The sequence below is a fragment of the Anomalospiza imberbis genome, chromosome 8 (genome assembly GCF_031753505.1).
Source record: "Anomalospiza imberbis isolate Cuckoo-Finch-1a 21T00152 chromosome 8, ASM3175350v1, whole genome shotgun sequence".
NCBI lineage: Eukaryota > Metazoa > Chordata > Aves > Passeriformes > Viduidae > Anomalospiza > Anomalospiza imberbis.
Window position 1 is genome coordinate 16,573,113 of NC_089688.1, and position 18,552 is coordinate 16,591,664.

The window sequence follows — 18,552 nt, forward strand, 5'->3', positions numbered from 1 at the left end:
AATGGATTGTGCCAAGATACATAATCTGATATATATACTTTTTTTCCTTTTTTTTTTTTTTTTTTTTTTTTTTGGTCTGGGGAGCAATTGGTAAGTGTTGGGATGTTGTTTAAAATTTTTTTGTTGTAAAAAAATTAATTTAGCATTTGCATTTGATAAGTGGGAAGGAACTTGTCGGAGAGAGAAAAGAATGTGCACAGGAGAAAAAAAAACCCAGTTGTATGGACAAAAAAGAGCCCAACATTTGATTAAGAAGAGGAAAGTGATCTCTTTGAATTGGGTCGCTGCTGTTGGACCACTGGGAAAGCTGTGTCTCTGTTTGCAAGTGATCTGTTTCACCAAGCGAAAAAGATGAGGCAGAGCAGAAGAAAAGCTGAAGAAAGATCAATGGGAGGAGGGGGACAGCATGGCAGATTTAATTAATTACTGCATATTAAAATGTTTGTTTACAGTAACAAACAGCTACAAGAGGTCTGATGTTAATTAATTTACAGCATTTTTCACCAGTCCCTTTGCCGTTCCTGGCAGTCAAGGAGGTAACACTGTGGCAGGTAAGATAATCTCTCTTTGGATTTACAGCAGCATCTTGGAGGTGAGCTGAGGAGGCAGTGCAGTTCTGACTGGCTGCCTCTGCACAGCACAGGACTGAGAGGATCTTGTCCAGCCAGTAAAAGGGAGATTGTTTGATAGCCTGGGCAAATGGTGCTCCAGTATAACTTGGGAGCTGGGCAGTGTAAGGGCAGGTGCAAGGCTTGGATAAGAATGCCAGGCTTTTTGGGGTGGGGTTTTGGTGTCATATCCGTTATGCTGCTGAGACGGGTGTGCTGCTGGGTTGCAGTTGACTTCAGTGTGGGTTCTGCAGCTGCAAAGAAATCTGGGCAGCTTCTGTGGTACTTAAGACTGTGTAATTTTATCTTTCTAGGATTGGCATGCAGAGAATCACTGTCTCCTCCATGTGTGAAAGATTCTGGAGTGACATGTTCTGCCCCAAAGGTGGATGTGGTCAGTCTCTGTGGGCACTAAGCAATTTTGCTCCAAGCTGGGATCATTGAGGTATTGGTGGGTTGATACAAGGGGAGAGCCAACCTGGAACAGAGTTTTGCAATTGCAATATGCCTGAACAAGGGCATCTTTCTTTGAACAAATCAAAGTTCAAGCTCTAGGGAAATGTACACATATGTTCCTCCAGCCTAGTGTGGCTTCTCTGCCTGCCCACCTTAAGCTCTGGCCTCAGTCCTCACCTAGATGGCTTTGGAGGGCAAAAGAGAGATGGTATTTTTATACCCCTGTCCCGACCGTGCAATAGCTATGTCTAGATGCCTTCAAAGGGGGTGAGAAAGTCTATGTGAGCTCAGAATATGGGTCAGGTCCTAAGTGCAATGTGAGTGTTCTGCAAGCAGAAGAAAAATTCTCTAAAGTTATTCATAAAGCTCTATCTGTTGCTCTGAAATGACTGGAGTGCTCAGCAGAGGTCCAAGGAGCCTTTTCACACACTACATAATGTGCTTATGGATGGACAGTTAATTAAGCACAGAAAGAGCAAAGCTGAGTTTAAAACCTCTGATCCCAGATTCACTGGTGTCAACATTAGCAAAGAAACAGTACAGGAGGTTTGGCTTTTACACCTGGCTGGTTCCTCAGGTTGATGGAGCTGTGCTCTGTGCTCTTTTTCCAGTGAGGTCTTTGTAAAGACATCTGTCTCCTGTCCCTCTTGGTAGGTCTTTTACAACCATAAGGCTGTTAACACCATGAAGAAGATAAGTCATATACCACCAGTAAAGGCCTAACAGCTGAAACCCCAGCTGGAGTAAAGCAGCATTGTTTCCTGAACTTCCCTGAACCTCACTTGTGCCAGCTGTGAGAGACTGAGCCTCTGTATTTCAGCTGCTTCAAGGCAAAAAAAGGCTTCTCCCACTTTTGGAAGATCTTCATCCGAGTTTCTCTGTGTGGCTGCAGGTGGGCTTTGTTCTTACGTACTTGTAGACCGTTGCTGTAATCCCATAATTGATCTTTGTAGTGGCCCTGATATTGGCCCTGTCATTTTAATTGGCAGTTAACACTTATAATTTGTCCTGACTGTATCCCGCCGGCAATTACCTCTTGTCACTGCGGTTCACTTCCAAGTCCTTGATACCTGGTGTTAAGAGGTCCTAACTCTGGCCTTCTTAAACTGCCCTTTGCTGTTTGTAATTTGACTGCCTGTAACTTTGGACATGAGCCACTCTGCTCCACCCTGATCTCCACCATACACTAATCCCAACATTAACACTCCTTGTAATCTTCCTTTCACTGACCTCTGCAATCAATCCCTGTAACAGAGAATCATAACAGTAATTGAATGATAATCAGCAGAAGAAAGCACTCTAGCAGGGAGACAAGCTGAAGCACAGGTTTCAGAAAAACTGGGTCAACTTTTTAAATTCATGAAACATTCAGATTAACCTTTGTGAGTACCTGCAGATAGTCTTTACTGGGTGGGTGCCTCTTCACATCTCTATCCATCAAGGCACCAAATAATTTCTACAACCCAAAGAAGAGAGAATAGAGAGTGTGGTGGGTTAAGAAATGACAAGGGGTTTTTAGGTGCTAAGTGTGGCAGGGTGAGAATGAGTTTTTCTGTAAGTACCATATTGTTTCAGAGATAAGCCTGCAAGGCAGCAAAACCTTTGCTGACGAATGATTTCTCAAACTGTTAACCGGCTGAACATAGCTGAACATCTGGGGAAGACACCGGAGCAGCTGTTGCTGCTCTTTAACTTTCCCTCAGCTTTGCCTTTAACCAGAAAAGTGCTGGCAGAAGGCAAGAAATGCAAAAAGTGGCACTTCTCAGAGCAGCTGCATCCCTGCCCTGGACAGAGAGGTTGCACAGCCCTACAATGAGATCACTGACCATGGCACAGGGGGTATGTGTTTGCAACTGACAGTTTTAATGAGGAGACGACCTATGGCCTTCTAAGAGGTTTGTAGACATATGTGGCTCTTGGTCCATCTGAAAATTCCTGCTTTGTGGCTATTTGCTCTTTCCATGGTTAATCCATGTTGCAGCAGTAAGGGCAGATATCTTTAGTGACCTCATATGTCTTACATAGGAATGAAGGTTCCTCTGAAGGGAATTGCTGCAATTGAGATTTGGGCATGTTCCTTATGTATGGAATACTCAAACAAGGAACTGTCTTCTAGAAAGCCTTTTTTGGATCTATGAACAGGAAAAGGTAAAGGCTAAACTTGTAACAGCTTGTACTTACCATGAAAAATGTCACCAGTGTTGGTGGCAAAGCAGAACATAAATGCTTCAATGTGGATGTGTTAGCATGGTTCTCCTGATGTGAAGTGAACAGAGGATTCAGAGACCCTAGGTTTAGTCCTGCCTGTTGTATGAGCTGAGCTGAACCATGCCACTTCTCTATATCTCATTTCTTCTCTCTTTCTGTGTCTGGTCTGTTCATGGTGTGACAGATGTAACATATGGGCTCCTGAGCTCCAGCTGGGCTCCAAGTGTAATTGCAGTAGGTTTCTTACACTACTGTAACATGCTGACTAGGGGCAGTGGAGTTATTTTATTTAATTTCTGACACATGGTGAACAAATCAGGTTAAGAGATAGCTGAATATCTCCACGTGTAAGCCATGTACCAATAATTGCTATAGGGCGGTCAAACACTAGAATAGGTTTAACAGAGAGCTTGTAGGGTCTCCATCTGTGGAGGATGGGGATATTTAAAAACTGACTGGATAAAGCCCTGAGCAACCTCATCTTGTTGGTTTGGACAGGATGGTCAAATATGACAATCTCTGTAACTCCTTCTGACCTCATCCAGTGATTTCATCCTAAGGTACAAAAAGGTCCCGAAGGGGGTCCTTCTTCTGGTACAGGCACTGTACCACCAGAGCAGGGAGAGTTTGTGGCTGCCAGCTCTGCATAGTTCCCACCACTGTCTTGGAGCAGTGGTGTGTTTCTTCTCTTTCCTAATGTGTCTTGGTATTTCACTTTTTTTTTTCTTTTTTGACAGAGATAAATGTTTTCTTTAGATCTGAATAATAAGTAAGTAAAATCAATAAGCAGGTTGAACTGGAAATTGTGACTCAAGTTCAGGCACACTGAAAATTCAGTTTGGAAAGTTTATGTTAGTTTTGACTCACAAGGGTTGTAGTGGCATTTGTTAACCATTCTTTCTTTCCCATTGTTTTGTTCTTTGGACTTCTCATTCCTTCTAGAGACTGATTTAGCATAGATAGAATTGAGAGCCAACTCAGCCATGCACTGAAGATGCAGCTGGAAATCAGAAATGGGCAAAAAGGCCAGCCTGGAGGTCTGAGTCGTGAGGCTTCTCTAGGTGCAAAAGTAGCCTTTTTCTCCAAGATCTCATCAGCTCAGTAGACTGGGAGCTGAGACTTGAAGAACAATTGTGACTTGTATGGGCTCACCATGTAATTGCAAGATTCGGCAGTATTTTCATCACCTGTGAATATATCCAGAATATACCTGGTTTCTGTCTCTTTCATTGCAAATTGTTGAAGCAGGTGCTGTATGTCATTACTGATCAGTGCAGAATGTAGTGGAGGGGACTTTGGCCTTCCTAGGAGCCCCTAGGCACTGAGATCATACTTTGTAATGAATAGCAGCATATGGACACGGGGTGATCTCGGACAGGGTCTGATTGCGCTCTCTCCCTGTCTAACGTCTGCAGGGTTTTTATATGAAATCAGTGAACTGCACTGATGTGTATTAGTGGAGTGTCTGGAGCATTGCTCCTGATTTACACCACTACAGAAGTGATCATAGACTAAGCAGGTGCAAATGTACGTATTTGATGTAGACCTTTGCCTTCTTGGAGTGTTTTTGGAGTAACTTGCCAGTATATTTTTGCCTGTAAAGCCTCTAATTCTTCTGTGAAGAGCAAAGCAAATGTTATTTCACAAGGAGAGTACAATGTCTCTCTTGACAGAGAGATCATGAGAGAGCTATAAATCTGTAGTAGTAATACCAATAATAATAATTATTATTATTAGCTAATCTCCTATTCAGGATTCTGATTGTGCAGGCAGTTACTTTGCATTTTGACAGCCTTGTGGCCAGTAAGAAAGCATTAAAAATGATGCAAACATTTAGCATTTGTGAACTTAACTCTATAAACTTGATGGAGTGAAGAGAATCTTTTCATTCTGTGCTGAGCTGAGAAATACTCTGGCACTCTGGACACCTGCCATCTTCCCCCTACTGCCTTTTTATGTCCTGCTGTGAATCTGCAGTATCTTCTGCAGTGGCAGCAGCTGGCAGGACTCCGGTGCCTTTAACCCCCCTGACAGCTCTCTGTATTTGTACATCACCTCGCACTACATGGCCCAAGTTCCTGTGCAGGGCTCCTTAGGGTTCCTGGAGTGAGTGTGATAAATAATGACAATAAAATATGTCAACAGTGAACAACGTGACCCTGTAAATCATTGACAGCTAGAGCAAGTGTTTCCTCTTCAGAAAATAGTCACCCTCACGTCTGTATTATACTTTCATCTCTTTATTGTCTTTCCCAAGCAAGCATTGGGCAACAGCCATACAAATCCACGGGGTAAATATGCCAGAGCACATCCACAGCTGAGTTGGGGTGTTGGTAGATGCCATTGTGCAGCTCCCTTGTCCCTAGGACACCCTCCTGCAACACTAAATGGGGTGTATTATTCCTGTAATCACTCAGTAGGCATATTTCTGAGAATGAGATCTGAGCCAAGAGCAGAAATCTAATTCAGGATCTCAGACGATCTTTCTTTCTTCTAACTGGTGGCCTTGGGCTCAGAGTGACTGACTCACACAAGGAAATGAGTGTGACCTGTATGTTGCTGCTGCTGTGTGTGCACGTAAGGGCAATTGAGTTGGTTGATATCTGATGAAATCACTGATGACTTTTTGGTGACCTCTGATGGAAAGGTCACGTTTGTGACCAGGAGATTTTTTTCTGCACAGTGGTCTGTCATAAACAACAGCACCTCATTTTCACATGCTGCCTCTGCAGGAAACAGCAGCAGTCCAGCATTTTCAAACTTTCCTGTATAGAGCCTAAAGTCCGAACATTTAGTCAGCTTAAATCAGTGTAGCTCCCTGGAAATGAAGCAAGTTGTACTTGTCTCCCCAAGTTAGTTCTTAAACAGGATGCACTGAATATTGGGGGGTGCCCAGGTTTCCTATCCCATCCCCTGAATGGGTGTGCTACTTACACTAACTTTTGAGCAGCAGAATATTCTTAGTAGTAGAGGATGTACAACTAAGAATAAAATCTTTATTTTCAAGGCTTGAAAATGTTGGTCAAAGAATAGCACACATGATTTCTTGTAGGTCCCTGGAACTAGCACAGATCTGGTTTGTCTGCAATTTGGTAGCAAGTGAAGAGAGAACTGGGTGGCATACAATGTGGTTCATATACAACCACTGATGTTTAGGTATAAAGTCAGGGAGTAGTCAGAGAGATGAATTAGGGGAAGACTGAAACTTCTCCTTACTAGTAGCCCTGAAGAGGGATGGTGTGGAAACTTGAAGGCTGTGGATCACACAATGTAGAAAATAGGTGGTGGTTAGAAACGTCAGCCTCCTGACATGAGGGGCTGACATGGAGGTGGGGAGCCAAACAGACCAGACATAACCTGCAGCCTATGGCCCCAGTGCTCTCTTTCTTCACCACTGAGCAGTCCTGCCCCCTGTCTTTGCTTGTCATAGAGCTGGCCTGTCTTGGAAACTTTGTACTGCCAGTTTTTGTCTATAAATATGTATCTCTTTTTTTTGGAGATGCCCTACCAGTAGTGTTTTCCACTGATCTCACTGGAGCCTAATCCCCACTCTCCCTCTGCTCTGCTGTCAGCCAGGATCCAGTTCTCCAAAGTGCTTTGTAGTATGTGATTATTGAACTGGATCTATTTGACATATCTCAGGCTGCTCTCTGGTCCTCACTGCAGCTTCTGTCTGCATGCACTAAAGTTAGGGAATGGGTAAGGAAGAATACTGATATCTTGATGATGACAAGGGATGAGCCTAAAGTTGAGGGAAAGGTTTAGGCTCAACTGGTTTCGCAGCCACTGTGGTCATTGGTGTCAGCAGAGAGTTTGCTTACTTTCCTTATATGTTTTGAGCTGCATCATCATATCTTAGAGGCTAATTGAAGCAGCATATGACTTTGCACCAGCTAAGAATTGGCCCTCACCTCATGCTGCTCCTCTGCACAACACTGTTGCCATTGTATATTCTTCTACTTGTCTGCACCTTCTTTTGCTGCCTAGGACAGATTGGCAGGATTGAATGTGTCTCCCTTTCCTATGTGAACACTATGTATTTCACTCCAGTGGTGAAATGTGTTTGAAGAGTCAGTGAACAGCTCTGGAAGGCCCCTTTTGCATCCTGCACTAGCAAATAAAGCTCCTTGTGCCTTCAAAGTAAGATTGATAACTCCTCTGACATTTCATATTCAGTATTCTGAATATTGAGAGGTGTGGGTTTCCCTTGAGATACCAGTCTTTCTGCTTCTCTCCCCCTTTATCTCCAGAGAGCCTGCTGGGAGACTGAGGGGGTAGAGAGGGGGAAAGACATAAAAAAGACTTGGGGTGGGGAAAAGGAGAAAAATGACACAGAGGAGCGTTTTCCTTTTTTTGACTTCATCAGCAGTGTCTCTCATTTCAGAGCCTGGCAAATGGAATTGTACTGCTCAGCCACGATGAATGATCCTGTTTCCTTACCCACCCCCGCCTCAGCAGGGTCATTGAAATAGGCTTCAAAATGAAAATAAAAATGTTCCTGTTTTTATGGACACTGGAATCTGTGATCTGTTTCAGTTGAGAACTTTGGAGAGGTCAGAGTTGGGAGGAGATGAGAGAGAGAGAAATACAAGGAGCTCAACAGTCTGAAGCATACTTTTTGTTTTTAATTTGCCATGAGTGGGCAGTCCAGGTATTTGTTTATCCAGGTACTCATGGGTTGCTTAAAGAATGAGAAACTGAAAAAAAGAAGATTGCAATTCTCCCATCCCTACTCCTTCTTATTACTTGAGGTTGTGAAAGGAAAAAGTAGTGGCACCTGGAGCAATTGTGGGTACCCATTAACATAGTTCTGGACATATCTTTTCCAGGTGGGATTTGTCCCAGCTTGGTTCACTCTAAAAAAGTTGTCCTAGACTTTCTGATCCAGCTTGTTAGATGCTGAATGGAAGATCTTAGATGCAGCTTTGTAATATTGTTTCTGTCTTATTATGCCTGGAAAGGAAATAGTCTGCAGTTCCTGCTGCAGCATGTTAATGTCTAACTGATGTCACACTTTGTGACCTCTGTGTCTCATCAAATCCTCTTCAGCCAGAACACAGATGAAAAAGCTTCGTGTTACCTTGCTCTGTCTCATCTGCTTCCTCGGCCAGTCAGATGAGGTGGTCTAAATTCAGTCTAAATTCCAGCTAGTCAAGCTGGAACAGGTGGACAGGTGTTATATTTTTTTTTTATTTCCCAAAGGAAATGTGTGTGTAGCAATGAAATTTTGGTCTGGCTGTGGTGCTATTTTGGTCGATGTTTTGCCAGTGGATTCACAGTATGTTAGTAAAGGGACCCTGTGCCATCGAAGTCTATGATGGGCCTGTCTCCAAGTTGCTGCCTGTCCTCCATTATCCCCTGAAGACCCTACACGGGTGCACATGCTGAGTCCAGAGGGCAAACCTGTGAGCAGGGAAACAGGCAGCCATGGCAGTGACAGCCTGGGGCAAGAAGTGCTCTGTTGGCAGCTCAGCTTTCCTGGTGAGAGTTTCCAGTGCCACAGCTAAAAAGCTGCGTGGTGCGGAGTGTCTCATATGCTGCTGAGAGGTGCTCTACACATGTGGTATGACTGGCTTGCCTTGCAGTAGCTTGGGGGTGGCCTATTCCCTGTAGTATAAAAGAAATACATTGTCCAGTGAAATGGAGTGGATTGCAGCCTCTTGTGTAAGAAAAAACTCTCTCTGCAGGCTATAGCCCAGGGCAGACATTCTTTGCTCACTCACAGTAATTCACCATCTCTCAAGGGACCCATTGAGCTTATTTAACAAAGGTCAGCTAAATTTTCTAGTATCCTGCTGTGAAAGCAGGATTAGCAGAAATCTTATTTATCCTTGGTATCCAGCTACTTGACTGTTTCACTTCAAACTGCCATGCTGGTACAGTCTGAAATTGGTGTGGTTGTGGTGGATAGAATCTTAAAGCACCCACTGCTGACTTGCAAGAGGTTGCAGCTGTACCAGGAGGGCTTGATTTGCTTCCTCACTTTCCCTGCCCTGATTTTCCATAGCTGAGACTACCTAGGTTTTGAGTCACTCAGGCTTTTCATCAGTTTGTGCAATTATAGGTGATTTGGGCCAATGCTGGCCTTAAAGAGGACTCGCTTTCAGATTCACTAGAAGCATTTGTGCCTCACTGTGTGTGCTTTCTGCTTGAGGGATGTTCCATGAACTGAGTTTGTTTTCATTGCTGCTCTTCATGGCCTCGTGGCCCCATCTCAGCTCTCAGCTGGGGTTTGTAGTGGTGGGTACTGTGTAAAGCATGATGGGAGGCAAAAGGTGTTCTGAAGGCTGTTTAGTCTAAAATGACATGGCTGCCGGGTTTGCAAGAAGGGTTCTGGTTTTCTCAAGTGGGGGCCTGTTACAGCCTCTTCCTGCTCGCTCCTATGACGTGTCTAATTTGCCTCTCCCTTTCTCTTTCTTTCACTGAGCTGTTGAATCTGTGTGTCCCACTTCTGGGATTCCCCTTGTCACACCAGCAGACAGCATGTGTTTCTAGCTGGTGGTGTGTAACATGCCCCCCTTGTCCCTCCTGCCCCAGATTTCACCATTGCCCCTGTGAGCAGCTGCTGGAGCACTCAGCCAGTCTGCAGCACAACACACTACCTGCCTCACCAGCCAGGTTATGGTAGCTTCTCTGGCTAGCTGAGGGGAAGTAAACACCAAAAGCTGTGGAGTTTTTGCAACTTCCCTGATCACTTCCAAAGTTAGATTTCAGTCTTCTCTTTAACTCTGGGACCTATTTCTGTTTCAAATAGACACTGATGATGTTTCTACCAGACAGGAAGGAATAAAGCTTTTATTCTGAATTTCTGCCTGTGTCAATGTAAATCAATCTGTGTGTCTTGGACTCATGGACCCAGTGTCATGAAGGCCACAAAATACTGTGTGGGTTCTGAGCCAGATGTGCCTTGTCTTTTAAAGGAAAAGGCTTCATGGTGGATAACACCCTGCTGGTGATATCACCCTGTGTTGTGTCCTGCTGGTATGTCACAAGTGGTGCCTCAGTTAAATGTAAAATCCTGACTTGCTGTGACTTTCAGTAATTAAGTATGTTCTGTGTGGTTTTGCTCTTGTCACCCATTCTATTTCTCCTCCAGTGCTCTCCCTTCCTCTCTCTATACAGGTGACCTGTATCAGATAAGGTCTTATTTTCAAGCTGGACTCTTCCAAGGGTGTGTATTTTCTGAAGGTGCAGGTTGTATGGCAATATGATGGTCGGGTTCTCTCATGGTGGAAGTTAGTCCTGTGTAATAAATACTGTTGTTTCTTGGCCTTTGGCCCATCCGAGCAATGGCTTCTCCTTTCTATCATCTCATAAACCTCCTTCAAAAGATCACCTGTTCTGAAAAACCTATCCCTCAGTGGGAGAGGGAGATGGGGAAAATGGAGCTCTGAAGATACAACACAGATTCCACTATCGATAACTCTCACTGATCTAATGTTTGGCTAGAAGGGTGGGTGATGTCTGAAAAGCTAGGCATCATACTGTGTACTTGCCTCTCCCTAGACACTCAGCCAGGATGACTTTTGCTTAGTGAAGGACATCAGAACTCCAGGATGGGCAGAAGCTACCTGGGTTTCAGAGTCCAGTCTCCTTAGTGACAGTGTCAGTCTGTGAGTCAGATGTACAGCTCAGAAGGGGCTGCAGAAATCTCGGTCTGTATGCCTTGACTTCTCACAGACCCCCAGTACTCTGCGAAGCCTACTGTGCATCAGGCTTGAAGCCACAGTGGAGAGAGAAGGAAGGCTCAAAGACAGAGCTACTCATCTAGTAGGTAAAAACACACTGATGGTTCCAGGCCACACTTAACTCTGCAAAATAAAGTGAATGAAAGCATCTCCTCAGCCCCAGGAAAGGTGACCTAAAAAATGTAAATATTATGTGGATATAAATCATCGCCATCCTCTTCTTCTCTACGGACATCCCTTACATGTTCTAAGCCTCCCTGCCAGTGTGGGCAACCAGGACAGGGAACCAGCATGCTGCAGGTGCTGTGGGGGCTTTAAAGTAAAAGGTTTAATCTACCCATGTCTATGTAGTCTTTCCTCTGGGATGATTTAGTCTCTTTCATGGCTCAAGTTGGGATGCCTCCTGCGGCTCATGGACTGTCTTCATCTGTCCAGCAGCAGACAAAGGAAAGGAGACACACAGTGCAAGGAAAAAGAGGCAGCCAAAGGAAAAACAAAAGGGAGAATACAAGGCAGGTGGAATTATCTTCTCTTTTTTTTTTCCCCTTTCCCTTTTTTTTATTCTTCCTGTGCTCTGCCTGTTCCTGTCAGAGCTGCTGGAAATTGTTACCGACAGATCGAGTGTCTTCCAGTTTCTGTGTCAGGGAGTTTTGCCGATTCTATGAACCATGCAAAAGAGGGGTCAGGCAAGAGAAGGAGAGAGCAAGAGAATGACCAATTCAGCAGAGCTCTGGCTTTATCACTGATCTGGTCAGGTTCACTGGGTTTTAACTCCATGAGCCAGTCAGGCTTAGAAACTCACACCTTTGTTATCACCTTTCAAGAGGAGGGAGCAGGGTGGTGTGAATTCTCTGGGGTCATCAAGAAAGGCAGGCCAGAGATCATCTCCTGTAGCAGAAGCTGCCTTGCCCTCACCCTCCACAGCATGCCAGACACTTGGATGCTCTCTGTCAAGATTTATCACTATTTATTACTTCACAGATCAGAGTGGGGACAAAGGCAGGTTGGAAGAGGCTTTGGATCCTGCTTGGCCCAACTGTCATAGCTTAGGGCAGGGAGGACCATTAATGGATCAAAACTTGTCAGCACCAGGTATGATTGTCGTTTGGGTACAAGTCAGAACAGAGCTCTCAGGTCATGAGTCTGCTTTTGGTTCTGTGTTCTCATGATGGGAATAGAGGCTGTATCTGTACAGGTCTAAAAGTACAGACTGCCTCCTGATTGTCCCTCTAAATGCCTTGTGTGTGGGCTGCATGCCCATGAGCTCCTGTGCCTGGTGCTCTTGGGTACCCTATGCTCAAAAAGATGTGATGCAGATTATGCATTGTCAAGGAGTGACCTTGGAGTCTTGTACCTGACTGTATGAATATATCCAAGGATTTTATTGCTCATTGTTGCTCTAGCTGCATGTGAAGATTATGCTGGACCTGACAGTATTGTCAGTCATGTTACAGGTGGCAACTGAAAGGTGAATGACAGTCACTGGGAAGATCAGGCTAAACAGACATGCCAGATTGGTGTAAGAAACCGGGAAAATATAATTGGAAACTTTGCCAAATCCTTTTCTGGGAACAAAAATGAGAAACAGAAAGCCTTACAGCAGTGAGATGCTTTGGCATTTTTTTCTGCTAGAAGTTGGAACTTGGTAGCTATGACAAATGGAGTGTCTTGTGGGGAATATATTACTGCAATGGAAAGTCACTTTTCTGGAAGCTTAGGACTGACTGAGCTAGAGTGGAGGTTTTGGAGGTCTTTACTTAGTTGTAATAAAGTCTCTGCTGGTCTAGATTAGTTCATTAAATCTGGGTATCTTGCTTTCTCTCACTGGTAAATTTTGCTCTGACACATTACTGGTGACATTGGTGTTGGATGTGCAGGCCCTGAAAAGAGACCTCTGCCTGCAGAAGCAGGCTCTGTATTGTCACAACTGCCTGCAGAGTGGAGGTACAGAAACTGAAATAGCATTGCTCAGTGGAAGATAGCAGTTGTAAATCAGATTCTGTTCTTTTCCTAGTTGACAGGGACTACTAAGCTATTTGGGTGCCTCTTTTTGCCTTTCCAGAAAGGGTCTGCAGTGAGTCCCCTGCTCCAGAAAGGCCACAAGAGATGTTCTCCTGCTGCAGTCAAGTTGGACTACCAACTCAGGAAGGATGTCCACAAGGGGACCTCCAAAGCATGTGCCAAAGGCCTGGGATACCCCCAGCACTGCAGTGCTCTGCATAACTATTTAGCTGTCCAAGCAGGCGGGCAGAACAAGCAGCCAGTGCCAGCTCTTGGGAGAGTGAGGTTAAGGAATGATGTGCACATTTTCGTGGCGGCTTTGGCAAGAACAGTGCTGAATGTGGAGATTCCAGAGGACATGTACAAATAGCAGTGGGGCTGGTGCTCCTCTGCGGGCCAGCAGGAACTGGCTTTCCTGCTGATCACTGGCCTGTGCTATTCCATCACCTTGCAGAGAGTGCAAGATGTTGGCTGAGTGTAAGTCAGTAAAACAACCCCTATGTTGCTTCAGAAAGAGGTTTCTAGAATTTGGGAAGTAGAGGGAGACTGAGAGTAATGTCAGCTGACTTTGCTTCCGCCACCCACAGAAGGCACAGAGGGATGTTGGGCATCTCTGTGAGTGTACTGGAACTGTATGGGCTGCTGCTGCTTCCTGAGGGGGTATAGAAGCCTGGGCATGTGATAGGCTTTGTACAAAGCTTTCCCTTGCCCAAAGAACTAACAGTCTGAAGTGGCATGCGATTGCTGAGACAGGTTATTGAATGAGTAGAAGAATAGACAGTTTATGCCTCCTGGGCTCTAAATAGTTAATTGACAAAACTGAGAAACTAGAGATCACCTCCAGCAAAGGGTATCTCTAGGTCTCTCAGCTCCCTCCCTAAGGGCAGCACAATATCTGTGAAGGATATGGGAATCAAGGGAGTGATGGTGGTGGTGCTCATAAAAGGTTCAAATGGATCTGAGTTGTACTGCAGAGGGAAAGTGATAATCTGATAGCTGTTTTTATTTTCTCTGAGTAACTATGGTTTGTGGCTTCTGACATGGAATATCCTGGGTGCTGGTAGATAGGGATTTTTGGAAATGTTACTCCTGAGGCAGATTATAGTTTCAGCTCAGGGTGGGATGTTATTGCTGTAGTTACTGTACAGCTGAACAGCAGCCAGGATCCTGTACTGCAGAGTTCTTGAGCAGAAAAGTGGGAGAAAAAAGATATAGCAGAGTGGGTGTGATTTGGTCCAGGTTAGTAACAGAGTTTGGAAACAGTCCCAGACCTCCTGACTCTAAGCTCCTCATCTTTCTTCAGGTTCATCTCCCTTGGTGATTAGTCACTCAGCTGTGGCTGGTGAAAGTATCCTGGACCAGGATCCCCACTAAGGAACTGTAGCTCTGAGTGTTCTTAGGCTGTGTCATCTAAATAGTAGATAACTGCATTATGGTGAGAGGGGTGGGCCAAAATATGAGCAAGAAGTATAATAGTGATGGGCTGTCTGCCCATTTGAACCTTTTTTCTCCAGTTCTGTTTCTTTTGCCTTCACATTCCTTAAACCGCCACAGAAGGTGAGAGGCTAATATTTCTTGGTAAAGGAAAGACTGTAATGTTTTTGGAAGAGGTCTTTGTCTTGTCTCTGGCATTGCCTTGGCTGGCCATTGACAGCAGGAAAGAAGAGCTGGGTTCTCTACTTGGAAGGGAAAGAAGCAAGTTTTGAGTAGGTTGTTAAATCCTCGGGGGATTTGTGACCCAGACTTAGAGAAATTTCAGGCAGTTTGCTCCTTTTCTTATAACAATGTCACTCTTGCTGTGTACTGTTTTCTGATGGCTTCTGTGGTGCACTGCTGATTCCCAACTGTACTGCAGAGCTTCAGAAGTGTCCAACATCCTAGCTACAGAATATGTAGAAACTGAGGAGCCAGCTCTTGAATTTGGGTAGTTGTGGGCAGCACCAAAGCACCAAATTTGATATTCAAAGGGTCCTTTAATATTGCTGCAATATTGCTGCTTGTTTCAGAACAACTTGCATTGTATCTTCCAGCATTTTCTTCACCATGAGAGAAGCACAAAGTGAAAGCTGAGGTTTTAGTTTATTCACTTGTCCCCAGTGTTCTTCATGATGACTGCATGTGAGATGTGGTAACTCTACAGGGCAAAAAAGACTGTGTCAGCAAACATCCCAAATCAGATAAACCTTAAGCACTTGGGATTCAGTGCAGAACACATAGATGCCAGTTCAATTCCATTGTGATCAGCTTTGTGTTTCATGCGCTTTCTTCTGATGTGCTGATGCTCTGTTTTCACAGAGCTGCCCAAAAAAATTCGGCTGGACTTGATTTTAGAAATACAGGCTATGGATTTCAGGAGATACTGGTGAGGAATTCAGGGATGAAGGAGACAAGACTTTGGTGGAAGTCACCCAAGTATAGGCACTGAAGATGACTTCTCAAGGGTGGTGTCTTCTGAGTGTGAGATCATGAGCAACAGTGACATTATATGTAAGTGCATCTGGATGGCCTGAAGCACCTACAGTCTGAACCAGCTCTTAAAGGTCTGGAAGAAGTGTGTGCAGAGCAGTCATGAAGAGGAGAAGTAGAGACCTATGATCTGTACTTACAAGCTGGGGGAACTTCTATTAAATGGGCATTGCAATTAGCAGAGGGGGTGTTTGTCCGGAAAGTGTGTGTGAGAGGAGCGGGGGAGTCAGGGAGGGGAGAGAGCTGGCGGTGATGGGAAGGAAGGGAGGGTGCCCTGACCTCTCCTCATAGCCCTGACTGTGTCCCCATCTGAAGGTCTGGCATATCCACTCTCACTACTTAATGATAGTGACATTACCCATCCGCCCAGCATCGCGGGGCTTTTGTCTTCATTCAGGCAGAAATGAAGTTCTCCTGGGCGCACTTATCAATCACTGCAAAGCTCCAGCTGTTCCGGAGCCTTTGGATCGACTTCAACAGCCGTGCTTACAAATTGTCTCTGAATAGCACCGAGCTGAGACCCCCTTTTTTGTCATTGTCTTCCGACAAATGTTTTTTTTCGGCAGCCTTTCGCAGACGTTGCCGGCTGCCTTCTGCCGCGGTGATTGAAAACGGGCCTGTTTTGCATTCTCCTGTCGGAGTCCTGGGTTCAGGGAGCTGTCCCTGAGTGCCACTCCAGCGAGTGCTGTGCCAAAGACAATTACATGCATAGTTTTGCTGATTGCATTAAAATCATTAGAATGAAAGATTCTGAAATCGTACATTAAGGGGGGAAATTAGAAAAAGCTTCAGAGACAGACAGCAACGTCCCCAAAGTGAGGGCAATACAATTAGCTCAAATTGTGTTACATACACACAGACTAGGAGTAGCTCCTGTAACAAATGACCTTATTATTGCTGTTCCCTCTCTTCCTCCATTCCTTTTTCTCTCCTTCACTCTCTTCTCATTCCATTTTCTTTTTTCTCTCCTCTGAAACTTCTTTGGCCAGCACCACTTTTCTTCTTAATCTTCTGTTCACCTTTCTTTTGTCTTGAGGAGTGCCTGGGAAAAGGCAGTTGTGGGATCCCGGGAATGTAATATTTGGCTTTCAGAGCTGCTTTGCAGGCCATTTAAGAGGAAGTGAGCAAGTACAAACTCCAGAAGTTAATTTTCAGCTGAGCAAGAAACTTTGCTCTCCTGGGGAACAAGGAAGTACATGACTTCAAAAGCTTTGTATGTGCACCAGCCATCAAGAAGATCAAAGAATTCAGCTGTCTAGCTATACTCCATATCCAGTGCCAAGAGGGAGACTAGTAACTATGCCTGAGGTGGGAAATGTTCCTGCATACCACAAGTACCAGCGTGGCAGGAGGTGCAGAAAGGTTAATTCTTGAGAGGAGAGTGATACTTATCCAGTAGGAATTCTGAGTTGTTGAAAAAAATCACATTATGCCAGGGCTCATGGGCCACCCCTGTTATTATCCTGTAAATATACTAACAGAGAGAAGATGGCCAACTAAGAGTGCCTTACCTGTGTCAGTCAGTGACTGAAATCCATCCTCCTCAGCTGGTAGTCAATGTCTTAACTGAAAAAGCAGTTATGTATCACTCTGCACTGTGATACTGTAAAGCTTCTCTGCTGGGACTTGGGGTAGTTATGGTACAGGCTGTTTCCAGTGTACCAGCTTGCAGCAACCTCTGTCAGCTATGCCTTTGGATCTGCTTGCCCTGCTTTGCTGCTGGTACTTTCATTCACACATGATCGGTGTCCTGCTGAAACATTACTCACTGTAGACCTCATCTTTGCATCCACTTGCTGCTTCCAAAGAGCCTGGACCTATTACACAGGTTCTGTTGAAATGCACATCGAGGCACAAAGCACAATGCCATACATGTGGCAGTGAAGCAGCACCACTGGTCCAGGCTTTGCCTTCTGCTTCACTATTTTCATGCTCAGTGACATCCAGGGCTGTATTCAGCTGGCCTAAATTCTGCCCACATTTCTGTGCCAGGCTCCTATCAGATGGCTTTGGGTCTTCAGAGGAGCTGATGTCAGTAGGCACCTCTGCACTAAGGGATTTGAAGGCATCTATGCAATCTCCTGGGTATTTATTTTCATTGGGGTGATTTTCCTGCTAACCCTGGGTACACCTGACTTTAAGCTCCAGTTCTGCTTTCTGGGATGTAGGGTATTGTCTTTTCTCTCAGTTACACTCTAGCCCAGGATCTTGCTCCTGACAAAAATTGCTGGGGCAGACTTAGGGGAAAACTGTAACAAAGGGGAAAACAGCCCTAATATTACCCTGGTGTACTTAGATGCTTGGAATAATCTGTGTCTCAGGGATATCTGAACCCAAGGTAATGTCTTTGTATTAGTAATGTATTAATAATAGTTATTCAAAGCACTGCACATTGACAAGGCACAGTATAAATCTCATGTAAGAAGATGTGCCTACTTCTCTTAAAAGACTGCAAACTCAGATGTGATCAAGATGGAAATAGGTTGTCTACTCATGTAAAAGTTTATGGGGAGGAGGAAGAAGAGTAGGTTGGTGACATGATGGGTCAGGGACCACAGTAAGTATAAAAAACAATAATAAGGGGAAAAGGAAGGTAAGAGTGGGAAAAAAATGGAAGCAGAGGATGTATCAGCAGAGTGAAATTGGTGGAAGATTTAAGTTGCTTTACAAATGTGAATCAAAAATGTGGATGGACTGTGTGGGACAAGTGGAGGAGTCCAGGAGGTGAGAGGGGGGATGTGAAAAAGATAATGTATTTGTTATGGTAGGGCAGCCAAAACTGGAGACCAATGTGACAGAGGTGGAGAAACCAGTCAGCAAAGGAAATGAAGCTAAAAAGACCTGTTACAGTCAGAGGAAATGAAGTGCTAAGTTTAGTGGCTTTAAGGAAGAGAGGGGTGTATATTGTAGATAAGGAGAATTGGGTATTGGAAAGATAAGCAGAGATATAGGCTTGAGCAGTAAGAAGAGAGTAAAGTGAGGGAAGCGGGACAGATGAGGGTGAGGAGAGGAAAGGAGTCTGGCTTGCTCCAAAGTCCAAAGGGAATATGAAGATGCTAAGTAGAGGAACAAAGTGAGCTGTAGCCCAAATCTGACCTTAAAAACAGGGAAGTCAGATGCTAGAA

The 18,552-nt window shown here is 44.7% G+C and overlaps 1 long non-coding RNA gene across 1 annotated transcript; it reads left to right on the top strand.

Moving 5' to 3' along the window:
* The first annotated feature begins 217 nt into the window (after nt 1-217).
* On the top strand, nt 218-15,348 carry LOC137478565 (uncharacterized). Its single transcript, XR_011001656.1, has 3 exons — nt 218-551; nt 923-1,053; nt 15,257-15,348. It is a non-coding gene; the product is annotated as an uncharacterized lncRNA (long non-coding RNA).
* The last annotated feature ends 3,204 nt before the right edge of the window (nt 15,349-18,552 follow it).